Raw genomic sequence first — 13,646 nt, forward strand, 5'->3', positions numbered from 1 at the left:
TTTCGTGTTTTGGGCAACAAGGTTCAATAAAATGTTTCAACGTCTTTCATTCTTATAAGAAACGTTAAGAAATATTGCCAATCGTTTACGCCTGAAAGTAGGACATTTCAAAGACGAATAACCCAATACCATTTTGGTTATTTGTTTCGGCAAGTCTCGAAATTAGATTTTAGATTTCTGGAATCACTTTTCTCTTCTTCGAGCTACAAAGAAAGAGTTCTGCTAAAATCAATTCAGAAGAACAGCAAATTATGTTTTTCATTCGTTTCTCTTATTTCTTTGACAAGCGTTTGAAATTAAATTATAGACATGAAAACAGAGATGCGACTAGCGGTTATTACTAGAATGACATTGCAGCTCTTGTAATGGATAGCAAGGAGAAAAGAAACATCGACTGACTTGTCTTTCAGGGAAATTAGAAACTAAAGAAAATTGGAAGGACTTATAATCGGAAAAAAGTTAGGTTCCCGTTTAGGTCTTCAGCCTCAGGATACAATGTTGCAGTCGGAAGTTCTAACCAAGGAAATTAGGCTTTTAGGATTGTTGGACCAGCCTTTCCCAATCTAATGAATAGATGGTATTGATTCAGCAAAGAAGGTCGACCCCTTCTTCACTTTACTGACAGCCTGCGTTCGCCTTTTCACTTATTTCTCCCCCTTTATTAAAATTTCCCTCAGCCCCCGGGGGCTTGGCATTACCATCGCGCGGCTTCCCAACTGGTCAGTGGAATGGACGCGAGATGTAAACCCTTGGGCGAGTCTCCTAAATTCTCGTACTCAATTCGGAAATGGATTTTTGTAGTAATGAAATTTCAGGGGAATCTGTCCAAACCCAACACTCGTTAGGTTACAGTCAATCTCGATAAATTTCATCAATCAAAATGTACGATAGAGTTTGCTTGCTTGTCATGTAACGGTGGATTCAAGAATTAGTTTTTTGGATCAGAAGGTCAAGTTAGAGATGATTGTTGGTGCTGGGAATGGTGGTGGCAGGTGGTTGTTGAGACAGGGAGCGGACTCGGAGACAAGCCTCTAACACTTCTCTTTGTGGTACAAGACTTTACAATCGCGCCCTGTAGATTAAAGCCTACAATGACATCTATCGACAACATCCTCAACGGCGCTCACGGCTCCGATCCATACGCGGCCGTCGTTGCTTTTGTTGCTGCCCTCTTTATCGGAGTTGGGCGGGGATATGCTTCCCATTAGGAAGATTTGAAATGTTTATTTGGGGCTGAAACTCGATCTTATTAAAGGGGAAGTGGACAGGAAGGTTTGGTCGTATTTGCTGTCAAGGAGAGTGTTTTTTCTGTCCTCTTGCAACTTTTTCTAAAAGGATTTTTTTCTGATTCAAGACTGATTTTGACTCGCAGATTATCTTAATGGACGTCAGACGTAAGAAATCATTGATTGCCGAGAGTTTTGAAAACGTGAGCTGGTTTTTTTACAACAAAATATGTCGTAGCTGTCTGTCATACTGACACATGTGTCACCTGGTATCTGTCATCTCAGTGAAGAATACAATGGGTTGTCACTGGTCATTCTATCCCCGCGGAGATTTAAGGGCATCACGAATCTGTCCTCACCACCCCGTGTTTGCGATAAGAAACGACTAACTGCAGGGGCTCTGATTTGTTTGTTTGTTTGTTTTGATTGTTTGTTTGACGCCACACTCAGCAATATTCCAGCTATATTTCGGCGGTCTAGTTCGAAAAATACGAGGCTGAACCAGACAATTCAGTGATCGACACAGGCATGGATCTACGCAGTTGGGATACGATGACATGCTTCAACCAAGCGATGGAACCTGACCACCCGATCCCGCGAGTCACCCCTTACGACGAGCATGGATGATGGAGATTAATCCTAACCTGGATCTTCACGGTATCTGGTATGAGTGTGAACGAGTTTTAGTAAGGGAGACCCGTTGGTCACAGACACCACAGACTGCTCTACACACTTGTGGTCCTTACTAATGCCAGGAGTCCGCGGGGATTCCGGGAAATAAAAGACTATCCCGTCCACGCGTGTGACCAACAAGACGACAGAGGATCAGTTAGTCGACGACGGCGACGAAGACGACGAAACGGAGACTTTGGTAGTCACAACGTGTGACTACTAACAGCGTGAAGAAGGAGAAGCTGTACTCCAGGAGGAAGGGAACGTATTATCTAACAATGAGTGGACAGCGCCCGGCCGCAAGTGACTGTGAGACAATACGATCCGTGAAGATCCGGGGTTGAATAGGTCTTAAGCAATCCATCGTTGCCGTAAAAGGTGCTTGTAAGAGGCGACTAACGGGTTCGGGTGGTCAGGCCCGCTGACTTGGTTGATGCATGTCATCGTATCCCAATTGCGTGGATCGATGCTCATGGTGTCAATCACTGGTTTGTCTGGTCCAGGCTCGATTACTTACAGACCGCCGTCATATAGCTGTAATATTGCCGAGTGCGGCGTTAAACAACAAACAACAAACAAACATACATGGTAACGTAAACACACCCACCATTTTGACCTTTTATGATCTATACTGGAGTTTATTATAGAATTTGCACATTTGTTTTCACATCTGTTTGAGTTCTACAACTACCTCGTCAAGTTTCAAACTCTGAACTTGCTGCTGAATTAAATCAAAGGCTGATCACTCCACCAGTCACGTGGCTATCTGGGAGGCCATATCCCGGTTATCTTCAATCTTGCCTTGACCCTGCCGGAATTAGCCGAGTATGTCCGAGCCGATCTAATTAGGCTGAGACTGGTCATTACAGCCTATATTGCCACAAGGGCCGGAGGGACTGGACATGAAAGCTGAACGAGATTACCCGCTGACTAAGATTAAGTGCTACAGTGACCGGACAAACAGTACTGTCAGACGATTGGACACTGGGGCATATACTGTGGTCGCTCTATTGGAGTGGTCAGAGTCGAAATGTAGCCAACGAGGCCGTTTCGTTCGTTATTACTCTGCAGCTTCCGGTGAGCCTGGGTGACTATTGCCTACTGACGTGGCTGGTTCCAGTAACCGGAAGTTGCCTCCAGTCCGGCTTTAAGCCTAGCTGACACTGTAATTATAAACGAACACTATTGTTAAAACCATGCTGTCAAAGTAAAGCCAGTGTCTTGATAGAAATTTAGGACAAGGATAATTGTGGGCTGAGGTTGACGACTTTTGGGCTTCTTGTCCGGGAGACCGGAGCCTCGCCACGTACATGCTGACCGTTAAAGGGGCTCCAGTGGTACTGAGATACTGTTATTTCTATTTCTATTTCTGTGATCTTTGTGGGTACAGATATCGGGGTCTCATTCCTTCTTCCCTCCACGGAAAGCTTAATACACGAACAATTTATACGACATTGAGCTTCTACTTTACCAGGAATGCACTGAATGTTTTTTGTGTGTTTTATTTGTTGTTTCACGCTGCAGTCAGCAATATTCCAGCTATATGACGGCGGTCTGTAAAAAAATCGAGACTGGACCAGAAATTCCAATGATTGCATTGATCCATACAATTCAGATACAATGACATGCATCAACCGAGTCAGCGAGCCTGACCACCCGATCCCGTTAGTGGCCTCTTACGACAAGCATGGGTTGCTGAAGACCTATTCTAACCCGGATCTTGACGGGTGCACTGAATGCCTCACGACACATAGTTTATATCTATATAATCAGGAGACACTGTCTTTCTATATAAAACTGGAGACACTACATATAGCTATTCACAGACTATACATTTGTCTACATGTTTCTATAACAGAGATTTACGAATGCCGCTGAATGAGAGTATCAATAACACATGTCATGACATTTATATTTTCTAATTTCTGCAGATGGAGGGACGATCGGTTCTTCTGATTCTTAACGTTTCATTAATTATCTGACTTATTCCGAAGCTAGTTTCCAAGCTATTAATGTTCGCTATTGCCTTTGAAACCCAAGACTATGGCTCTTCTACGTAGATGGGGAATTACCAGTGTACATAAAGGCGCTGGTGTGATTGACGACGAGTATATTGTGACTGATTAATCCATTTGTAAAACAATACATCAAACGATCACTCACGTCACTCGGTGACATCTCTTTGGGTTTCTTCAGTAAATGAGGTATCACTTATGGGCCTGCGTCAGCTGTAGGTGGCGTTTATCCCTCAATTAATGTCATAATTCAATCAGGTTCACAGTCATAAACTCTCGCAGAGTTGAGTGATCAAAGTTGGAGGACGTAACGTTCAAGTATTTGCCAATATTGGGAAGCCTCGCCATCTGATCTTTCGCCTCTAATGACAAGATACGGCCGGGGACCTATTCTATCCAGGTCCCCAGGTCTCCGGAGCGGCTGAGTGAGTGGGAGATTGAGAAAACCATTTGGCTTAACACTTATGGGTAATAAGCCCGAAATATTATTTTTTTGTTTCTCGTTTAACTCTGCACTCAGCAGTATTCCAGCTATGTGACGGCGGTCTGTAAATAAATCTGGACCAGATAATCCAGTGACTGATATTGTGAGCAACGACCCGTGCCGTGGGTGTATGATGACATGAAGTGGACCAAGTCGCCGAACCCGATCACGGGATCTCCCAATCCATTAAGTCGCCTCTTACGACCAGCATCGGTTGCTAGGGACCAACTGGAATTCCCCTCTTCCCTTGGCAAGAGCATCCACTGGCCGTTTTTTTTCCTGTGCTAAATATGATTGGACGATCGCACATATCGATAGTCCAATCAGAGAACGTTTCACAAAATCAACCTCCACGACTGGTACACCTTCACTTCGTATGAAAGTGATGTGGCGCTGCCTGTCTTTGTTGACACGTCTTTTTCAACTTTTAAACCTCCCAACGATTACCTAGTATGTTTTTGTGTCAGGGATGAAAGCGCGAATGTTTTCGTAATCAGGTCGACTAGGTCGTCGCCCATGGTAGTCGCCATCTTTGTGAAGCTATAGCATAGAAGAACAGCGATCTGATTGGATATCACGTTTCCATTACAAGGGGCATCAGGGTCGAGCCAAAAAAAGTGGCCTTGACACGGCAAGGGTAGAAACTAGTCTTTGATACAGGCAAGTGGACACACTTACCCCAGGATGATGGGAATTCTACACACACACACACCCTCCCCCCCCCCCCCCCCCCCCTCCCCCTCACGATATGCTAATATAACGATATGCTAACTTGCAGTCACCCAAGCATGTCAGCCAGGCCATCCGATCCACTAAGTCGCCACAAATGACAAGCAGAGGTTCCTGGGGGCCATTTCTAATCCGTGTCCCCGTGGGGGTAGAGGGCGAATAGCAGGACACGAACAACGGTCCTCTTCATCGGGCATGACAGGCATTCAATCTTGTCCGGGAACCTGACTAACCGATCCTCTTTCGTCTTGGTTGTCACATGCATGGACGGGATAGTCTTTTATTTCCCGGAATCGCCGGCATTAGTAAGGACCTCAAGTGTGTAGAGCAGTCTGTGGCGTCTTCGACCAACGGGTCTCCGCTACTAAAACTCGTTCACACTCACACCACATCCCCTGAAGATCCCGGTCAGAATTGATCTTCAGCAACCCATGCTTGTAGTAAGGGGTGACTCACGGGATCGGGTGGTCAGACTCCTGACTTGGTTGATGCATGTCATCGTATCCCAGTTGCATAGATAGATGCTCATGATGTCAGTCACTGGATTGTCTGGAGGCTCGATTATTTACAGACCGCTGTCATGAAGCTGGATATTGCTGAGTACAATACGATAAGCACAGTCGCCTCTTACGACAAGCATGGGTTGCTGAAGACAAATTCTAACCATCATTACAATGGAACAGATACAAAACAGGTAGACAATCGATGTGGGTGTCTGTAATTCAAGGAGTATCTTTTAGGAGCAAACTAAAAACAAATGTGTTTCGTCAGAAAATGAATACACTATTCAATTTCAAAAACTGGCTATATGATATGGAAATATTTGCATATATGCATTTGTTGTAAGCGTTGCTTAGCTTCCATGTGTGCATATGTCCCCCGTAAATATACTACTCAAAACAAGCTAAAGAGCACCCCCCAATTGGAAGGCTGTGTTGCAATACCCACCAGTCAGGACAGAATAACTAATATGAAAAGATTAGATGTCCTTATTTTGAGGAGTTTATATAAGTATGAAAGCGAGTATGTTTTAACGCCGCTTTTAGCAATATTCCAGCAATATCACGGGGGACACCACAAATGGTATTCACACATTGTACCCATGTGGGGAATCGAACTCGGGCCTTTGGCGTGACTAGCGAACGCGTTAACCACGAGGCTTCCCCCACCGCCCTAGTATGTAGACACACGGTAGGCCTATATAGTTAAGAGGAAGTAGGTTCGGACATATTGGCAGTCCAAGTTAATGGATATGAAATAATTCCACCAGATTCAAATTATGTCTAGCGGTACATGATTAAGCTTACCACCAGGGACAATGTCTCGCTATCACACATGGCACTAATTACCACGTCTAGATCCACACTGGATATTAGGTCTAGGTCATTGAGATCAGTCCCTCTTTCAAAGTAAGATAATCTTCATTTTCCTTGGTTTGCCTAAAATCCTGGATTTTGGAATAGTTGAGTGCCAGCCATCGACATTGATACCATTTTTTCTCCTAAAAGGATTCGTGACGTCAGACGCCAAGACGGGAACTCGAGCCAAATGTTTGTTCTACATGCCAGCATTCTGTCTGGTGTGCCGCAAACTGGTCGTAAGGAATTACGACATAGCGTCAATTAGCACCATATCCTGTGTGAACTTCTGAAACATTTTACAAATTTCCGTTTATCGCAACCATAACGCTGCCTCTTCAAACAGAATTCAGTTTTCTGTGATTTTCGCTCGGTTGCTTTATACGACAATGGACGTTAGCGGTAATTCCGAGTAATTATTTCTACTTCAAAACCCTCTTTTCCTTTGTGTGAGGATTAATTGCAATGTGTCGACGGGAGATTATGAATTTTTTATGGTTCTGCAAGCGTGGGTATGATATATACCTATTTCGACGTCGAGTTGAGGGCCTTATTAATTGCAAAGTAACACAATTACAACGCGGTTATGGACGTGTGTGTCATGCGCAGTGAAGCCAAAGAAACGCCACTGTCCGAAATATGCTCAAGGCAGACGTTCTCGCGGTCATAATTTTGTCCACTTTAAAGATAATCGTGGTCACTCCTTTACAATAATGAGGGTCATCATTATCACCCTTCCGTCTTAAGGACTGGTCACTTCGTGTCGCGTGCCTACGGGCCACCGATTGGACTTTACGTGCCCACGTGCAACATCAAAGGCACCGCTACTCCAAGATGGCTGCCAAACCGTTTGATGACGAAAGACATGACTAGGCTATTGCTTTGATATACCGAATTAGCCGCAGTGATAGATTTGTGCACGACAGTAGGATCAGAAAAACTACCAATAATGGTCAATCCTTGTCACTTTGCAAATCAGAGAGGTAATAAAAAGATGCATTTTCCGAGGACAATGAGTGATCACATATCTATCAAATCCAGGAAAAGTGATTATGATAATTGAGTTTCGGGAATTGTCGTAAAGATAAAAGCAGTTTGCGATGTGTTATGATGCCCGCCATATTGTATCTTCTCATCAATCAGCGCGATTATAGTCGTTTGTTTGATCTACACATGCACAATTTACCTTTGAAAGGCTAATGCGGACACAGCACGATATTTACCTTAATTACATCGCTTTAAACATCTCTTGCACTTCTTGCAAGAAGAAAGCATTTGCAAATTATTGACAGTTATAACTAGAAGAAAAGAGATGATCGAAATGAAAAGGGTTAATCATAAATGCCAATACACCTGGCTATTTCCGTGCAGTGGTTGTTTACAGAGAAATTAGTCAAGGTAATACCCCACTTTCCGAGTATCGAATAGCTTATGACAGTGTCTAAATAACATCTAATTAACTTTACTCCCTGGTTATGCGACGCTCTCGTGGTCTAGTGGATAGCGCGGCTGTCCGAAGAGCGGACGGTCGGTGGTTCGATTCCCATACGCGTCATACTAAAATACATTGCAAGATTGTACTTGTTGTTACCCTGTCTGGCGATGGGTTCGGAGTCAATGTACTGTGTATGAATTGGGTATCCATGTTAAACTGCGGCATGATATCATAGTGGGCTAGCACAATACAACCTGCTTTAGTTTGGACTGGTTTGTTTGGTTTGTTTAACGCCGAACTCAGCTATATTCCAGCTGTATGACGGCGGTCTGTAAATAATCGAGTCTGGGCCAGACAATCCAGTGATTGACATCATGAACATCGATCAATGCAATTGGGATACGATGACATGCCTCAAATCAAGTCAGTGAGCCTGACCACCCGATCCCGTTAGTTGCCTCTTACGACAAGCATAGTCGCCTTTTACGGCAAGGATGGGTTGCTGCAGGCATGTTCTACCCCGGATCTTCAGGGGTCAGTTCGGACAAGTACAAACAGCCACACAACCATGTCCATGAACTTCCCGATATAAGTGCAATAACGACGAAGTTAGACCCCATTTCATCTCACCTTTCCGTGCTTATGGAACAACATGGGGTTTCCTGGATAGTGAGTGAGTGAGTATGGTTTTACGCCGCTTTTAGCAATATTCCAGCAATATCACGGCGGGGGACACCAGAAATGGGCTTCACACATTGTACCCATGTCGGGAATCGAACCCGGGTCTTCGGCGTGACGAGCTAACGCTTTAACCACTAGGCTACCCGACCGCCCCGTTTCCTGGATAGACCTGGTCTCAAGTATTCCTTGTAAGAGGCGAAATGAGCTGAATGTTTGTCATCGTACCCTAGCAGCATGGGACGTTGTTCATAATATCAACCACTTGTCGTAACCATGGTAAATAATCAAGTCTGGACCAGGCAAACCAGTGACTGAAAGCATGAAGGATGAGCGATTCAATCAGCAATAGTCCGGCTATATCAAGATGGCTAAAACCCAGTGGACCAGACCAACGAGTGATTGATGTTATGAACAACGACCAACGCCGTCGGGGTACGATGATACGCAATCAAACAAGTCACCAAGCTTGATCTCCCGGTGCAGTTAGTAACCTCGCGCCATCAGCATAGGTTGCTGGGGACTTCTTCAAACCTGGAATCCCCTCGGAGCTGAACACGGACGGCATGCCATGGAACACATTAGCTCCATCTTCCCGAGGCAAGGGAGTTATCCGGGTGTAAAAGTCCAGTTTCCATCATTGCCGAACTAGGCTGGAATTATGGGGGTATATTTGGCTAGACTAACGAGTCTATGCATAGTCCAATCAAAATTGCATGACGAAATCGACATCCGGTTCTTAAACTGCCGTGCAGATTTCGGTCGATTGCAGGATTTGCAAACCGCCAACATAGCGTCAACAATTTTTTCATGTTTGTAATCAAGATGATCACGTGATTTGATGCACTTCGCGAAGCTATACCCGTTTTATCTCAATATTGAATTTGATTATCGATCAGATCGTCTTGACTGGGCGCCGCCATTTTGTTTTAAGCAAATGCAAGTGATATGAGAGGAGGAATCTGATTGGTCAGTAGGAGGGCCATAGAAGGGAAATACTAGTAATTAGTAATAGCCACTGGTGACGCTTCGGTTGAGCGCAAGTATTCCAGCCTAGTCCGGCAAGGGTTGACTGTACTTTTATAGTCAGTTTACCCAGTTGCCTCGGGAAGATGTATTATCTCCGAAATCATAGCTCTGCTATTACGTACTACGTCGCTGAGCCTGCCGACGTATCCATTTGGTCGCATCATATAACAAGCATAGGTACCCGTGCATTCTGACCCAGAAACACTACGGATCCCTATGTGGAACTGTCCTGTCAGCATCAGATGAGCGGAAAGCTAAAGTGACGCAGGTCGTATTCGTTTACCACTTAAGTAAAAGCCTCGTACACGATATGCATGGCGCCAACAGAAGGGTATAAATTTTAGGCTTCAGGAGAGAAGAGTACCTGTACCCTCTGCGAGGGGATGTGTTGGCACCGTGAAATGAACCATAGTACAATGTTGCAGCTAGAAACGGTTTCTTGTCATTTAGTCGCAAGTATTGGTTGCAAAGCTTTCATTGGTTGTGTGTATTTGACGAGTCAAACGATTATGTATGATAAAAATGTACGGTCCTTGGCGACAATTTATCCATGGTAACTATACTATTTATGTGAAATAATGCAAGTTGTTGAATTCAATCTCTATGTTTTACCGTCATGTATTTATTCTACTGTAATTTTCGATCAAAATGTTTGAAACTTTGACTTATATTTTTGGTTTCACGTCTTTGCAGTGAGAAATTCTGAGATAAGGTTATTACGCATAGGAGACGTCCTGAAAGATTGGCTACATTTTAGATTTGATATTAATCACACATTTAGGAGAATATTTTTTATCTGAACGAGAACACGGGGGGACCCAATCAACAAAGCCGTCATCTTTGTACAAAGCTTAATAATAAAAAACACCCCCCGAAGGAAATTTGGTCCATGTATTTAATTCAACAATAATCGCTACACGGATTTTAATATTTAATAACTGAAAATTAAGCCGCAATTCGTTTTTCTGAAATCCAAAAACACGACGTGGCAAACTATCGCATATTTAGGGCGAATTCATCTCGAATTTCAATTAAAGCTGATTTTCTTAATTTGCTGTGGTAGTTTCTCTAGGGGCAGCGCAAAACGCCTTCCGACCATTTTCTGGCGGTTCGTCACCAGTAATTATGCCCCAATCTGTGCCCCGATAATCAATGCTGACTACGGTATGGGGGAACAAATCCCCCTAAAAGGGTTTTCATGACGTAGGGCGTAACAGCAGCTGCCGGTCTCACGGATGTACGACTATGTCGACGGGGACACGGCGTACAGGGGACGGGCAATGAGCGCTGTACACAAAGACATATGGGCCATGTATTTTACTTGATTCCGATAATATTAAAGTACACTTTTTGCTGTAAAATAGGGTTTTGAAAGTGAGGGTAAAGTGTGCATATCTGTCACTAAGTAGCTGAATTATGACAAGGAATATATTTTGTTTAATGTCGCCGTTTAAAAAGCATGATAAATTCGAGATCACATATCATTATCCTAAACATATTTTAAAGAGAAAATTATATTTAGGGCATGTGTTATCATAAAAATAATAATTTGAGACGGCAGTCGACGTCAAAATTGTCGGGATGCCTTAACTCTGGGATATAGAGTGCGGGTTGTCAATGTAAGGTTACACGTAAAATTGCTAATTCTGGAAAATACGATATGGACAACTCAAAATAGCCCTGGAATTGGTAATGAGGTTCTGCTGACAACTATCAGTCGGGTAGGGATTCCGGGTAGAAGTTGTGGTGACATACATCACCCCATGCCTTTCACACACAAGTTACATTGGTAGTGAGTGAGTGAGTGAGTGAGTGGGTAGGTGGTTGAGTGAGTGAGTGAGTGAGTGGGTGGTTGAGCGAGTGAGTGAGTGAAAGAGTGGGTACAATGGTGGGTTGGTGAGTGAGTGAGTGAGTGAGTGAGTGAGTGAGTGGGTAGGTGGTTGAGTGAGTGAGTGAGTGAGCGAGTGAGTGGGTGGTTGAGCGAGTGAGTGAGTGAAAGAGTGGGTACAATAGCGGGTTGGTGAGTGAGTGAGTGAGTGAGTAGGTGGTTGAGTGAGTGAGTGAGTGAGTGAGTGAGTGAGTGAAAGAGTGGGTACAATGGCGGGTTGGTGAGTGAGTGAGTGAGTGAGTGAGTGAGTGAGAAAACAATATTACAACGGTTTCCACACCATAAAATTCAACATTTTCAGTGTGGTCCAAAAGATGCCGTTGTCCTTCCGTCTCATTTCCGTTAAAATAAATATTTGTCTTTCATCATCAGGACCGTTTCTGGAAACTAAACTAAAAACAAGCTATTTCTTGTTTAAGTCAGTCCACCTCCATATTGGGCAGAGGATCAAAGGTTATTTACATGTCTCTCGGCGACAACATTCACCCCGTTGACAGTGACGTTACGCACGTGAAAGGGCGCCGCATTTTGACATTAGCGTTAATTAAAACTCCAAACTCACATGTATAATTCAATTAATACAAACGGAAGTGCCTGGGTGGTTCATGCATTGTGAATGAACAGTTTACGCAAGAATACCCACGTGAAGTAATATCCCTCCGCAATGTGACAAGTGACCGCGTCACTCGCACTACTCTGCTGTTGTTACGTAATGGAGCGAGGCGTTCCGAAAAATAGTGCACATCACACGTGGATGACTCTATAGATAACGCGACATGGGCGGATATGTGGGGGACGGGAATGGGGTGACAAGGGGGTCAGAAACGTTCCGTGAACCGGCAGTAATGGGCTTGGCTAATGCGGGAACACACGCGTGAACAAGTGTTCCGACGTTGCCTTGAATAGTGATTATGTAGAGTAACGGTATGACAAGGCTTAAAGCGAAGACAGAGTTCAGGTGACTGATGATTAAGCGATGGCTGTTTGACAGCTCTGTCAGACGTCTTGACACCTCTGACAGACGGAGGACGGTGGATGAGCGTTAATTATGTAACGCTGACAAATAAAGACATCACTGCGCGGTTGATGGGTCACCTGTTTACCTGTACGACTAACACTTGCACAGGTGAGAAACATTTGTAAAGGTGAAAACGCGCCTTTTCCAAAGAGTTTCCACAGTTGGCGAACGGCTGATAATTTCAATGATATTCTTAACATCAGAATGCCGTATTGTAAATTCTATTAAATATTTGTTCTTTGTGCGTGGTTCAGAGCATGTCTAAATTTGGCCGATTGTACAACGAACGAGAGCCTGTGTATTACTTCATGTATAATAAGTTATCGTTTATGGATCGAATACTATTTTGGCATGATGAATGAAAAGGCAGAATCGGAAATATGCTCAAATATAAATTATTTACAGTCACAGCCTGTCAGCAGTATCATGATCGCTTATTGTCAGGTCTTCCTATGCAGATGCCATGATGAATACCACTCATGGCCATGCAGATAAAATAATCCCGAGGGATTCAGGTTAACATTGCCAAAATGTCGCGTTGTCGCAATGTCGCGCTTTTGTTAATTTTGACACTTTTTGCTTGTTTTTGCAGGAGCGACAATGCGACAATATTCCTTGTTGTATTCCATACTTCAGCAACCCATGGTTGTCGAAAGAGGCGACAGCAGGATCAGGTGGTCGGGCTTACTGATTTGCTTGACGCATGTCATCGTATCCCAATTGCGTAGATCGATGGTCATGACGTCAATCACTGGATGATTTGGTCCAGACTCGATTATTTACAGACCGCCGTCATTTAGGTAGAATATTGTTGAGTCCGGTGTTAAAACACAAACAGACAAGCAAACAATACAGCAAAACCCCGCTAGTCTGTAATCTCTACCTATCAGGTGAGTACTGTTGGAGACGTCTACACAAACTCTAAAGCTATGATTTGTTAATATGAACGGTTTCGGCCGGGTTAAATGGGGTTCAGTGTAAATCATTGTATATTGTATATCATTTAGTCTGTCTCACAGTCCCTGAAACCTTATTATTATCCAGACAGCCCTTGCTGTTATACTGTAGTCCGAAATGAAGCAAGTCTAGATTTTCCCTACTCTCACATCTCCTT

Source organism: Haliotis cracherodii, unplaced genomic scaffold, assembly GCF_022045235.1.
Source record: "Haliotis cracherodii isolate W230 unplaced genomic scaffold, xgHalCrac1.p SCAF_10, whole genome shotgun sequence".
Classification (NCBI taxonomy): Eukaryota; Metazoa; Mollusca; class Gastropoda; order Lepetellida; family Haliotidae; genus Haliotis; species Haliotis cracherodii.